General features: G+C 43.1%; 1 protein-coding gene, 1 long non-coding RNA gene and 1 other non-coding gene across 3 annotated transcripts in view; 1 reads left to right on the top strand and 2 right to left on the bottom strand.

The window, feature by feature from the left end:
* LOC124018027 (arginine-glutamic acid dipeptide repeats protein-like) overlaps window positions 1-12,707 on the bottom strand; it is a 276,902-nt gene that overhangs the window by 1,897 nt on the left and 262,298 nt on the right. The window lies entirely within an intron of this gene.
* trnaa-ugc lies at window positions 5,414-5,489 on the top strand. Its single transcript has one exon. It is a non-coding gene; the product is annotated as a tRNA-Ala (tRNA).
* On the bottom strand, window positions 10,550-12,396 carry LOC124032391. Its single transcript, XR_006838266.1, has 2 exons — window positions 11,652-12,396; window positions 10,550-11,287 (listed from the first exon to the last, which is right to left on the bottom strand). It is a non-coding gene; the product is annotated as an uncharacterized LOC124032391 (long non-coding RNA).

Raw genomic sequence — 12,707 nt, 5'->3', positions numbered from 1 at the left:
CTCCTAGCCATCTCCCTCCAGCTGCAGTGGGTTAAAGAAAATTACAAGATGCTCCCTTTTCAAAAACCCCCTTCCTCTCCTTTCCCTTCCGTTGCCGAGGTAACGGCACTTAGATTTTCCATACTGTATAGTCCCTAGCTCAGATAGCTGCTGCGGGGCTGAGGCGGGCCAGAAACTGTCAGAGTGATTTGCGAAGCAGAAAGACGCACTCTCTTGCTCTCCATCATTTGAGCTGGCTGTTTGGGCTAGGGCTGGCTGGACTGGGGTTGGGTTGAAACCTGACACTGCTAGGACCCTGTGGACGCTTTAAAAGTCCTCCAAACCACAAACCTGGCCCTCACTCTGACATGTTCATGTTGTTTCACCCCCCCCACTTTCCCCTCCACCCCCCCAATCCCCGCTTTCCGCCCCTTAACTAAGACTTGTCAACCTTTTCTCTTCTCCACCAAGCCTTCTCCATCCTTCCCCCTGGCCTCCAACATCCCTGGTCTGCTCTACTCTCCCTCTGACAGAGACCAGAGAGTTGTCAGAGAGAAAGAGAGAGTCAAATTTGCCAAAACAGATATGGTTACACTGGACTCCCTGACGAGAACAGGCCAACATATGAGCACGACGTTTAAAACAAGTAGAGCAGGGGTTGCCAACTCCTGCAATGAGTGCAGGCTTTTGTTCCAGCCCAGTAGAAACATGATCCTGGAGAGCTGTAGTGTGTCAGTGCATGTTTTTGTTTCAGCCCAGCATCAACACACTTGATTCAACTAGTTTTTACATATTTTAAGCAATAAGGCCCGAGGGAGTGTGGTATATGGCCTATATACCACGGCTAAGGGATGTGTCACGGCACTCTGCGTTGCGTTGTGCATAAGAACAGCCCTTGGCCGTGGTATATTGTCCCCCCCCCCCGGGCCTTATTGCTTACATAATGTAAAAATAAGGACTCAAGAATAATGACTCAAATACTATTTTATAACTGTGCATTCTCCCGCGTTGGGTAGTCGCTGTCCGCAGTTCTGAAACACAATCTTTGGTGCGCCATAGAATTGACACCTTTCCCTATGTTGCCATGAGCATAATAGGAACGTTAACCAGCATATTGGGATTGAGAACAGTGAGGTGGAGGCAGCAGCAGCAGAGACGATGAAACAGACCTTTGCTTTAAGCGTAATCGTCTAAGAAAATTGAGGAGAGAGGAAAACCCCAACTTAGTTAGGTCGATAATTAATAGGCTAACTGTTAAATGTGTCAGGCTTTTTAAAATTGTCCATATATAGCTACAGAAATTAGACAGATCTGGCTTCTGCTGCCCGCTTAAGGGTTTTGCAACTGCAAAATGGAGGTTAAAGCAATTTCATAGATTCAGCTTGTTTTTAAATATTAGCTATGTTGCAATAAATTATTTACAAATGTTTTTTATTTTATTTTTTTAGAACAGACTGGTATTAATTTAGTGTTATTTACACCTTTCTAAAGAGAAAAATGATATTGTAATCTAACACCTGTTTGTCAGACACGGCTCTCGCTCCTAAACATTCCTTTATCTTCTTATTGTTGTTATTATTATTTTTGATTTATTTTACCTTTATTTAACTAGGCAAGTCAGTTAAGAGCTTTGAATAATTAGCCTTAACAATAAATACAACCGCAATTCACCAACGCATGCAACTGTTTTAAATATTATAATTTTGTTAGAACAAACTCTCGGGTACACTTATTTGGTGTTGCTTACACACTGTCCCACCAAATGGCCAGGAAAAAAAATATTGTCACATGACAGCAGCTGTTGGCTCACACAATACTCAGTTCACACAATAGTCGGTTCACACAATACTCGGCTCACACAATACTCGGCTCACACAATACTCGGCTCACACAATACTCGGCTCACACAATATTCGGCTCACACAATACTCGGCTCACACAATACTCGGCTCACACAATACTCGGCTCACACAATACTCGGCTCACACAATACTCGGCTCACACAATACTCGGCTCACACAATACTCGGCTCACACAATACTCGGCTCACACAATACTCGGCTCACAGCTCACACAATACTCAGCTCACACAATACTCGGCTCACACAATACTCAGCTCACACAATACTCAGCTCACACAATACTCAGCTCACACAATACTCAGCTCACACAATACTCAGCTCACACAATACTCAGCTCACACAATACTCAGCTCACACAATACTCAGCTCACACTCGGCTCACACAGCTCACACAATACTCAGCTCACTCGGTTCACAATACGGTTCACACAGCTCACACAATACTCAGCTCACACAATACTCAGCGGTTCACACAATACTCGGTTCACACAATACTCGGTTCACACAATACTCGGCTCACACAATACTCGGTTCACACAATACTCGGCTCACACAATACTCAGCTCACACAATACTCACATAACGCTCGCTCCTATACCCATATCTTTAAAAAAAAATCTCCTGTAGTTTCCACAACTACTTTTCAAATGTTTATTTTATTTTTATTTTTAAGCGAGATGACGTGTGCCTATCACACAGGCACTCAATGTCATTGTTTTTACACAGTGTGACCATCGGGGCTCTTTCTTGAGTCATGTGTGTGTCTTAATTATGCAAATCAAACAGTGTGCTTTAAAAGCATCAGAAAAGCTCAGTGCTTAGTTGGTTTTATTCAAACACATAGGGGGTGTGTCTGTCTATATATGGAAAAAAAAATAAGTAAACATTTCGACCAATCGCTTGTTTTTGTTGTTGTTGTCGGGGGGACAGTCCTAAGTTATTCAAATGACAGGCTGCAGTTTACATCTTAGACCAGAGTTTGGTACTGTCTTGAAAACAATAACATTCTTCATTACATTGTGTTGTAGCCTGGGCAGGATATATTCCTTGTCCATGTAAAATCTGAAACAATAGGGTATCTTTTTGAGCTGGTACCCGGGGAATGGGAGGGAGAGCACTCAGCGCCGCCTTAGGAAAACAGCGTAGGATCCCATGATTTCGTTATCCGATTAACTTTTATCCTCACATTGAGCTTATGAATTATGGGCTAATAGGCTGTAGGCTACATCCTCAAGCCTGTCTGTCTTTGTTCTGTTGCGTAACAACACACCTGGCGTCTCCGTTGCCACGGCTATTCCTTTTAAATCTGGTGGAGTCACAGGAAAAGACAAACTGCAAAAGCTCGTTGGACACTTATTTTGACCTATTTCTTTAGCCTTCTAATAGCCTATAGGAGGAGAGATGCAAACTTCCTCTTGCTTGCTGAATGTAAAGTTAAACAACAGGAGGGATGTTGGAAAGGAGAAGCCCATATTTTCCCCAATAGGCCAAATCTTAACCCTGAGTTACCATCCTGACAAAATAGACCTACACCATATGACTAGGGGTGATAATGTACCTTTCTGGGCCTGTTAAACTGTCGAAAATAGACCCAAACTAATCCAAATGGTTGTTGCATAATCAGGCCTCGACTGTTGGCCCGATGCAGTCATTACATCATGAAAACAAAAACAGGAAGTTTGAGCGGTTATTCAAATTAGCCTACTATTCACTGCAGTTTACAGCCATTTGTCATTGCACTGTGGTAGAATAATGGTAGAATAATGGTAGAATAATGTTATTGTCTATAAACGTAGGCCAAATCAAGAGGAGCTTTTCGTGCCCGGGGACCACAGACCTTTTCCCCCCCTGCGCTTTGACAAGTAAATATTTAGCATGTAGGCCTTATATTTAGCTAATGAATAGCCTAATGTCGAGCTAATATTTAGCATATAGCCCTTATATTTAGCTAATGAATAGCCTAATGTCCAGCTAATATTTAGCATATAGCCCTTATATTTAGCTAATGAATAGCCTAATATCTAGCTAATATTTAGCATATAGCCCTTATATTTAGCTAATGAATAGCCTAATATCTAGCTAATATTTAGCATCTTACTCTGGCTACACATCACTAGCCTCTCTCTTCCAGCAGTTCCCGTGTTCAACAGCCGATAATGGTGCAGGCAACACTGGTCCTTTTTTTCCCCATTTAACCGACCTGGAAGATCAGGTGTGTTGAATTGAGGGAAATCACCGAACTGATCGATTAGCTCAGTTGGTCAGGTGTAGTGCCAGATTGGAACAAAATCCTGGGCTGTGTTTCGAATACCCATACTAACACAGTATTTAATACATACTGTTGACTATTAGTTCATTTTAGTATACTGAAAATGAACGTTGTCGTTTCAGTTGAGCGTACTAGAGCGTCGCCTGTCTACCGGAAGATGATGCTGTTGCTATGCAACCTCTTGCTAGCATAACAAATGTCTAGCTAAACATTTTACGATTTCGTGTGTGTTTCGTAAACTCAAATCTGGAGTGCCAGAGTGCGCTCTGGGCGTTCGTAAATCCAGAGTGTTGTCAGATTGTCCGTTCGGAAATCCGGAGCGTTTCGTTCTCGGCAGCATTCAGAGCACACAACGACTCTCTGGCTGAGGAGTAAGGTTGATCCGAACGGCAAGCACCCAAGCTAACGTAGGCTAACTACTTCCAGACACAAATGACAGAACAGCTCACTCTGACCATTTTACTTGCCCTAGCAGAGCTGGTTAGGACTGTTTTCATGTTATCCAGAGCGTTGGTGACTAACTGTGCTGTTGGCAACAATTTAATTACGTTTAGTTTTGTTTTTGCCAACGTTTACTGACACCGGCCATGTTTAACGGGTGTTGAGCGTTTGTAAATTAATTAATTATCCTGCGAGAGAGTGCTCTGAAATCGTATTAGATAGCCAGAATTAACAATGTCCATTGAAAAACACAACGACTACACCACTTAGCTAAGAATGTGAATAATCAAGTCAATAAACGTTGGGTAGTTAAGTTAGATAACCGATAGTTAATATGCTGCCTGGCAAGTTCGAGTAGCCAATTAACATTAGGTAACTAGCTAACACACCGGTACATAATGCTATGCGGTTCGTAAGGATAGTGTAGCTAACAAATTGTCCGCCAACATAACATGTAACTTGTTTGAAAAATCATTACTTTATTACATTGTTCAATATCTTAACATTTGTCATAATTAGTTAAAGCAATGAATTTGTATCTGCTCTCGTCCGATTTGGGCTGAATATTTTCCACCATTTTCTTCAAATCTGAAAATGTTGTGAAGCCACACCCATTTTCTGAAGAATTGCATTATGGGCCATAAAAGTACAGAAAAAGTGTCCATAATGTGTAATTAGTGAAGACTTACAGAAAACGTTTGACCTATGTCATTGCCAACAAAGGGTAAATAACAAAGTATTGAGATAAATTTTTGTTATTGACCAAATACTTATTTTCCACCATAATTTGCAAATAAATTCATTAAAAATCCTACAATGTGATTTTCTGGATTTTTTCCTCTCATTTTGTCTGTCATAGCTAGGTCCTGTGTGGCTCAGTCGGTAGAGCATGGCGCTTGCAACGCCAAGCGTCGTGGGTTCGATTCCCGCTGGGGCCACCCATATGTAAAAGTAGTGGCCCCAGCCGACTTGTAAGTCGCTTTGGACAAAAGCGTCTGCTAAATGGGATATATATTAAAGTGTCCCTATGATGAAAATTACAGGCCTCTCCCATCTTTTTAAGTGGGAGAACTTGTAATTGGTGGCTGACTAAATACTTTTTTGCCCCACTGTAAGTAGTATTTGCAGTTGTCACTATGACAACACACCCTGAAATAAATAAATGGTCTGAACCAGTATCTGTGTGTTTTATTGACCTCGTGAATGGTCTGAACCAGTATCTGTGTGTTAAGAGACCTCGTGAATGGTCTGAACCAGTATCTGTGGGTTTTATAGACCTCGTGAATGGTCTGAACCAGTATCTGTGTGTTAGAGACCTTGTGAATGGTCTGAACCAGTATCTGTGTGTTAGAGACCTCGTGAATGGTCTGAACCAGTATCTGTGTGTTAGAGACCTCGTGAATGGTCTGAATCAGTATCTGTGTGTTAGAGACCTCGTGAATGGTCTGAACCAGTATCTGTGTGTTAGAGACCTCATGAATGGTCTGAACCAGCATCTGTGTGTTAGAGACCTCATGAATGGTCTGAACCAGTATCTGTGTGTTAGAGACCTCGTGACTGGTCTGAACCAGTATCTGTGTGTTAGAGACCTCGTGAATGGTCTGAACCAGTATCTGTGTGTTAGAGACCTCGTGAATGGTCTGAACCAGTATCTGTGTGTTAGAGACCTCGTGACTGGTCTGAACCACTATCTGTGTGTTAGAGACCTCGTGACTGGTCTGAACCAGTATCTGTGTGTTAGAGACCTCGTGAATGGTCTGAACCAGTATCTGTGTGTTAGAGACCTCGTGACTGGTCTGAACCAGTATCTGTGTGTTAGAGACCTCGTGAATGGTCTGAACCAGTATCTGTGTGTTAGAGACCTCGTGACTGGTCTGAACCAGTATCTGTGTGTTAGAGACCTCGTGAATGGTCTGAACCAGTATCTGTGTGTTAGAGACCTCGTGAATGGTCTGAACCAGTATCTGTGTGTTAGAGACCTCGTGACTGGTCTGAACCAGTATCTGTGTGTTAGAGACTTCTGAACCAGTGACTGGTCTGAACCAGTATCTGTGTGTTAGAGACCTCGTGACTGGTCTGAACCAGTATCTGTGTGTTAGAGACCTCGTGACTGGTCTGAACCAGTATCTGTGTGTTAGAGACTTCGTGAATGGTCTGAACCAGTATCTGTGTGTTAGAGACCTCGTGACTGGTCTGAACCAGTATCTGTGTGTTAGAGACCTCGTGACTGGTCTTGTGTTACCACCTCATTAACAGGCAGTGTGCGGTAGGATGCGTTAATCAGTTGATTGACAGGTGTAGGACTGTAGAAAATGTTCCTCTAGTGTGGACGCTCACCAACGCTGTGTAGTTATGTAGTCTACAGTTTATCATTACACTTATTGGTTTGGTGGATGGCCCATAACTCTGACAACTAACGTTATCACATCAGAACTAGCCTAGTAGTAGGTCTAGCTAACTTATTATCACAACAGAACTAGCCTACTAGTAGGTCTAGCTAACTTATTATCACATCAGAACTAGCCTACTAGTAGGTCTAGCTAACTTATTATCACAACAGAACTAGCCTACTAGTAGGTCTAGCTAACTTATTATCACAACAGAACTAGCCTACTAGTAGGTCTAGCTAACTTATTATCACAACAGAACTAGCCTACTAGTAGGTCTAGCTAACTTATTATCACAACAGAACTAGCCTACTAGTAGGTCTAGCTAACTTATTATCACAACAGAACTAGCCTACTAGTAGGTCTAGCTAACTTATTATCACAACAGAACTAGCCTACTAGTAGGTCTAGCTAACTTATTATCACAACAGAACTAGCCTACTAGTAGGTCTAGCTAACTTATTATCACAACAGAACTAGCCTACTAGTAGGTCTAGCTAACTTATTATCACAACAGAACTAGCCTACTAGTAGGTCTAGCTAACTTATTATCACAACAGAACTAGCCTACTAGTAGGTCTAGCTAACTTATTATCACAACAGAACTAGCCTACTAGTAGGTCTAGCTAACTTATTATCACATCAGAACTAGCCTACTAGTAGGTCTAGCTAACTTATTATCACAACAGAACTAGCCTACTAGAAGGTTCAAGCTAACTTATTATCACAACAGAACTAGCCTACTAGAAGGTTCAAGGTAACATTAGTATCACAACAGAACTACCCTACTAGAAGGTTCAAGGTAACATTAGTATCACAACAGAACTAGACTACTAGAAGGTTCAAGGTAACATTAGTATCACAACAGAACTAGACAACTAGAAGGTTCAAGCTAACATTATTATCACAGCAGAACTAGCCTACTAGAAGGTTCAAGCTAACATTATTATCACAGCAGAACTAGCCTACTAGTAGATCTAGCTAACATTATTATCACAGCAGAACTACCCTACTAGTAGATCTAGCTAACATTATTATCACAGCAGAACTACCCTACTAGTAGATCTAGCTAACATTATGATCACAACAGAACTCCCCTACTAGTAGGTCTAGCTAACATTATTATCACAGCAGAACTACCCTACTAGTAGATCTAGCTAACATTATTATCACAGCAGAACTACCCTACTAGTAGATCTAGCTAACATTATTATCACAGCAGAACTACCCTACTAGTAGATCTAGCTAACATTATTATCACAGCAGAACTACCCTACTAGTAGATCTAGCTAACATTATTATCACAGCAGAACTACCCTACTAGTAGATCTAGCTAACATTATTATCACAGCAGAACTAGCCTACTAGTAGATCTAGCTAACATTAGCGAAATTGAATTAAATAAATATAAAAATTACACTTACTTGACCTTAATATTCTATAAATTGACTCCTTCAAAGAATTGACTCTGGAAAGTTTGCCACCAGTGCGCTGCAGTAGGGAAGTAAAGCGGAAGTCGAATCCACCACTCCCGTTGTTTGGCTGTGCCCATTGAAAATGAGGTGGATACCATGGCATTGTTGAATACTCTTTTCTGATTGGCTTGAAAGGCATTCTAGAGTGTGCATTATTTCACAGTCAAACAACACTGTAGAAATTCAATGGCTATAGTTCATTCTTACAGTCTATGTTCGAGCTGCTTTTGAATTCGATTTTCATAATAGCAAGCAAGGGCTGATGGTTTGGTTTAGCTAAACTAGCAAGTATGTTTGGTTACCAAGGCAACTACTGTAACTATCAAGTAAACTTGCTAGCAACTTCAGTGGACGGTGATCCCATTTGTAGTGGTAAATGTGTTAAAGTATATCGGTGGTATGAATGGGATAATAAACTCGTGGCTCTATGCGTTCTCTGGAAAATAATGCAACTCCGTGCAACACACCTTCCATGTTGTCGTTTATGATTTTCCATAGAACTTACAGCCCCTCGTCGACTATCCCTTCCATGTAGTTTTAACAATCATTTTAAGAAGTCAACCAGACCATACAATATAATTACATGCCTACAATGTTATATTACAGGTGTGTAAACAGAATGAAGGTGTGTAAACCTTTAAATAAAAATGTATCATTGGTTTAAGACCAGTGAAAAATACAATTAAGTGAGATGTACAGATGAGGGACCAGATCCCCCACACTGGGTTACTGGGCAGTCTGACAGGGCAGTCTGGCAGGTGAGGGACCAAATCCTCCACATTGGGTTACTGGGCAGTCTGACAGGGCAGTCTGGCAGGTGAGGGACCAAATCCCCCACATTGGGTTACTGGGCAGTCTGACAGGGCAGTCTGGCAGGTGAGGGACCAAATCCTCCACATTGGGTTACTGGGCAGTCTGACAGGGCTGTCTGGCAGGTGAGGGACCAAATCCCCCACATTGGGTTACTGGGCAGTCTGACAGGGCAGTCTGGCAGGTGAGGGACCAAATCCCCCACATTGGGCTACTGGGCAGTCTGGCAGGCGAGGGACCAAATCCCCCACATTGGGTTACTGGGCAGTCTGACAGGGCAGTCTGGCAGGTGAGGGACAAGATCCCCACATTGGGTTACTGGGCAGTCTGACAGGGCAGTCTGGCAGGTGAGGGACCAAATCCCCCACATTGGGTTACTGGGCAGTCTGACAGGGCAGTCTGGCAGGTGAGGGACCAAATCCCCCGCATTGGGCTACTGGGCAGTCTGACAGGGCAGTCTGGCAGGTGAGGGACTAAATCCCCCACACTGGGTTACTGGGCAGTCTGACAGGGCAGTCTGGCAGGTGAGGGACCAAATCCCCCACACGGGGTTACTGGGCAGTCTGACAGGGCAGTCTGGCAGGTGAGGGACCAAATCCCCCACATTGGGTTACTGGGCAGTCTGACAGGGCAGTCTGGCGGGTGAGGGACCAAATCCCCCACATTGGGTTACTGGGCAGTCTGACAGGGCAGTCTGGCAGGTGAGGGACCAAATCCCCCACATTGGGTTACTGGGCAGTCTGACAGGGCAGTCTGGCAGGTGAGGGACCAAATCCCCCACACGGGGTTACTGGGCAGTCTGACAGGGCAGTCTGGCAGGTGAGGGACCAAATCCCCCACATTGGGTTACTGGGCAGTCTGACAAGGCAGTCTGGCGGGTGAGGGACCAAATCCCCCACATTGGGTTACTGGGCAGTCTGACAGGGCAGTCTGGCGGGTGAGGGACCAAATCCCCCACATTGGGTTACTGGGCAGTCTGACAGGGCAGTCTGGCGGGTGAGGGACCAAATCCCCCACATTGGGTTACTGGGCAGTCTGACAGGGCAGTCTGGCGGGTGAGGGACCAAATCCCCCACATTGGGTTACTGGGCAGTCTGACAGGGCAGTCTGGCGGGTGAGGGACCAAATCCCCCACATTGGGTTACTGGGCAGTCTGACAGGGTAGTCTGGCAGGGCAGTCTGACAGGGCAGTCTGACAGGACATAGTAAGGAAGACAGGTGAGGGACCAATGAACCATAATTACTTTGTTTTGAGACAATATATGTTTAGTTGAATTCTATAAATGTTATATTTGGAGAATGTAGGAATCAATGAGTTGAAAAGTGTACACTTTAAATGAACCAATTTATTTATCAATCCATTTATTAAAAATATGTAAGGGATTGGGGTACATTTCCTGATGCATGTCATGAGTAATATTCTAGGAAAGTAATTTGATATTTTAAATGTTATCATATTATACCTAACCCTGAATATGCATAAATATTAAATGTAGCTCTCCAACAGCCTTGAAACATTGTTTCAAATCTGTGTATATTATATATTGTAAGAACTTCTATGCGTAGTTAAATAAGGGTTAAATAAAAACAAAAAGTCCTGTAACAATAGGAATTACGATCAACATATTTCACGTGGTCTAAAATAGAAAGTGACAAAAATAAAGACCAAGCAGGTCACTTCTTATTCCTGTATGCTTTCTGAACCAAAACAAGACCAGTCTGATCCAGCATGGTGTAACTTTACACTGCACAACAGTAATCAAGACAAACCCCGCCCCTTTCCATCAATCCCGTCCAATCGTCGCACGACTGTAAACGCTGTCATAATATTACAAAAAATGGTCAACTTTTCTAATCAACCCACACTCCGTCTCCTTTAGTACCTACAGCGCTCTTTCTTTGACATGATTGTATTTTTCAGCCATCGAGAGAGTGCACAAAGCTTCTCAGGGCTGCCATGTCGGCTCGATTGTAAATACGAGCATAGAGAGAAAGAGAGAGAGAGAGAGAGTAGAGTACTGCAAAATGGAGTCCGCACAAGCCTTGCTTCTGTTCTTATATCTCCTATGACAACAAAAATAAGGGAGGAAAAAGTTAGCTTGCTCATATGGGTTACAAAGGGGAGCTTCTCCGTTATGTACCGTTACTTGTACCGAATTGTTACAACATAGCACGTTCGGCTCGCGATTTACCTTCACGTAAGGTAAGATTGGCAGGGATATGCACCGTGCACCGAGAGTAACCGCTAGATTAAACTATTGATTCAGATATGCATATTCTTACGATAGCTGTGACAAATGACACTCGGTGTATAGTGAAATTCATTCTGAATATTAGCAGCGAGTAGCTACTAACGTTACTCAAAACCGTCTCAGAAAACTACTCACGGAATTAAACCGTAACATGGTGAATATATTTATCAACCTACCTCCGCGGGGCGAACAAGTCGTCCATTTCTGACACCGATCTCTAAGGGTCGGGACGTTGACAGTTTTGTCTAGAACTGTAGTAGTGGTCGTTTGTGAAATCAACTCACTGTGTTCCTTCCCACCTATTGCTAGGTGCTCAAAATGGAGGACCAAGCAGAGCGCTTGGTTCGAGTCTCCGAGAATGTTTCCACTGAGCTTGTGACCTCAGCCTCGCTCCCGTTTCTACCACACACACACACACACACACACACACACACACACACACACACACACACACACACACACACACACACACACACACACACACACACACACACACACACACACACACACACACACACACACACACACACACACACCGGAGCATGTGTTAAGACCTCACACACAAGCGTGCAGACACAGGATACGGAATCAAGAACCCTTCTCGAATGTATGTCTGGTCTATAATAAACAAGGCCATTGGAATGTAACTACAAGCTGCAGACAACAGACACAACGCTCAGCATACCAAACAAGCAACGCTGGGGAGGAGAGGGAGGGGCAGGGTAGACTGGGGCCCTGGCTCGGAACTAGGGGGTTCCAGACTAACAACAGCAGCGGTAGGAAATAGGGAGGCAACACAGCATTGTGGATTTTCTAGCTACCAGCAACTCAGTTGCTACATTATATCGCCTGATTCCCAACACAAAAAAGGAGCACACAGGCAATAAAGTGCAAACTACACTACAGTGTGGATACATTGTAGCTAAAGTATGGGTACATACTGTATATTGTTATATAGATACAGTGTGGATACATTGTAGCTAAAGTATGGGTACATACTGTATATTGTTACATAGATACAGTGTGGATACATTGTAGCTAAAGTATGGGTACATACTGTATATTGTTACATAGATACAGTGTGGATACATTGTCGCTAAAGTATGGGTACATACTGTATATTGTTATATAGATAGTGTGGATACATTGTTACCCTGTAGCTAAAGTATGGGTACATACTGTATATTGTTACATAGATAGTGTGGATACATTGTTACTCTGTAGCTAAAGTA

Source organism: Oncorhynchus gorbuscha, linkage group LG03 (assembly GCF_021184085.1).
Source record: "Oncorhynchus gorbuscha isolate QuinsamMale2020 ecotype Even-year linkage group LG03, OgorEven_v1.0, whole genome shotgun sequence".
Classification (NCBI taxonomy): Eukaryota; Metazoa; Chordata; class Actinopteri; order Salmoniformes; family Salmonidae; genus Oncorhynchus; species Oncorhynchus gorbuscha.
The sequence above is the reverse complement of the archived record's forward strand: the minus strand, read 5'-3'. Positions and strand labels throughout refer to the sequence as shown.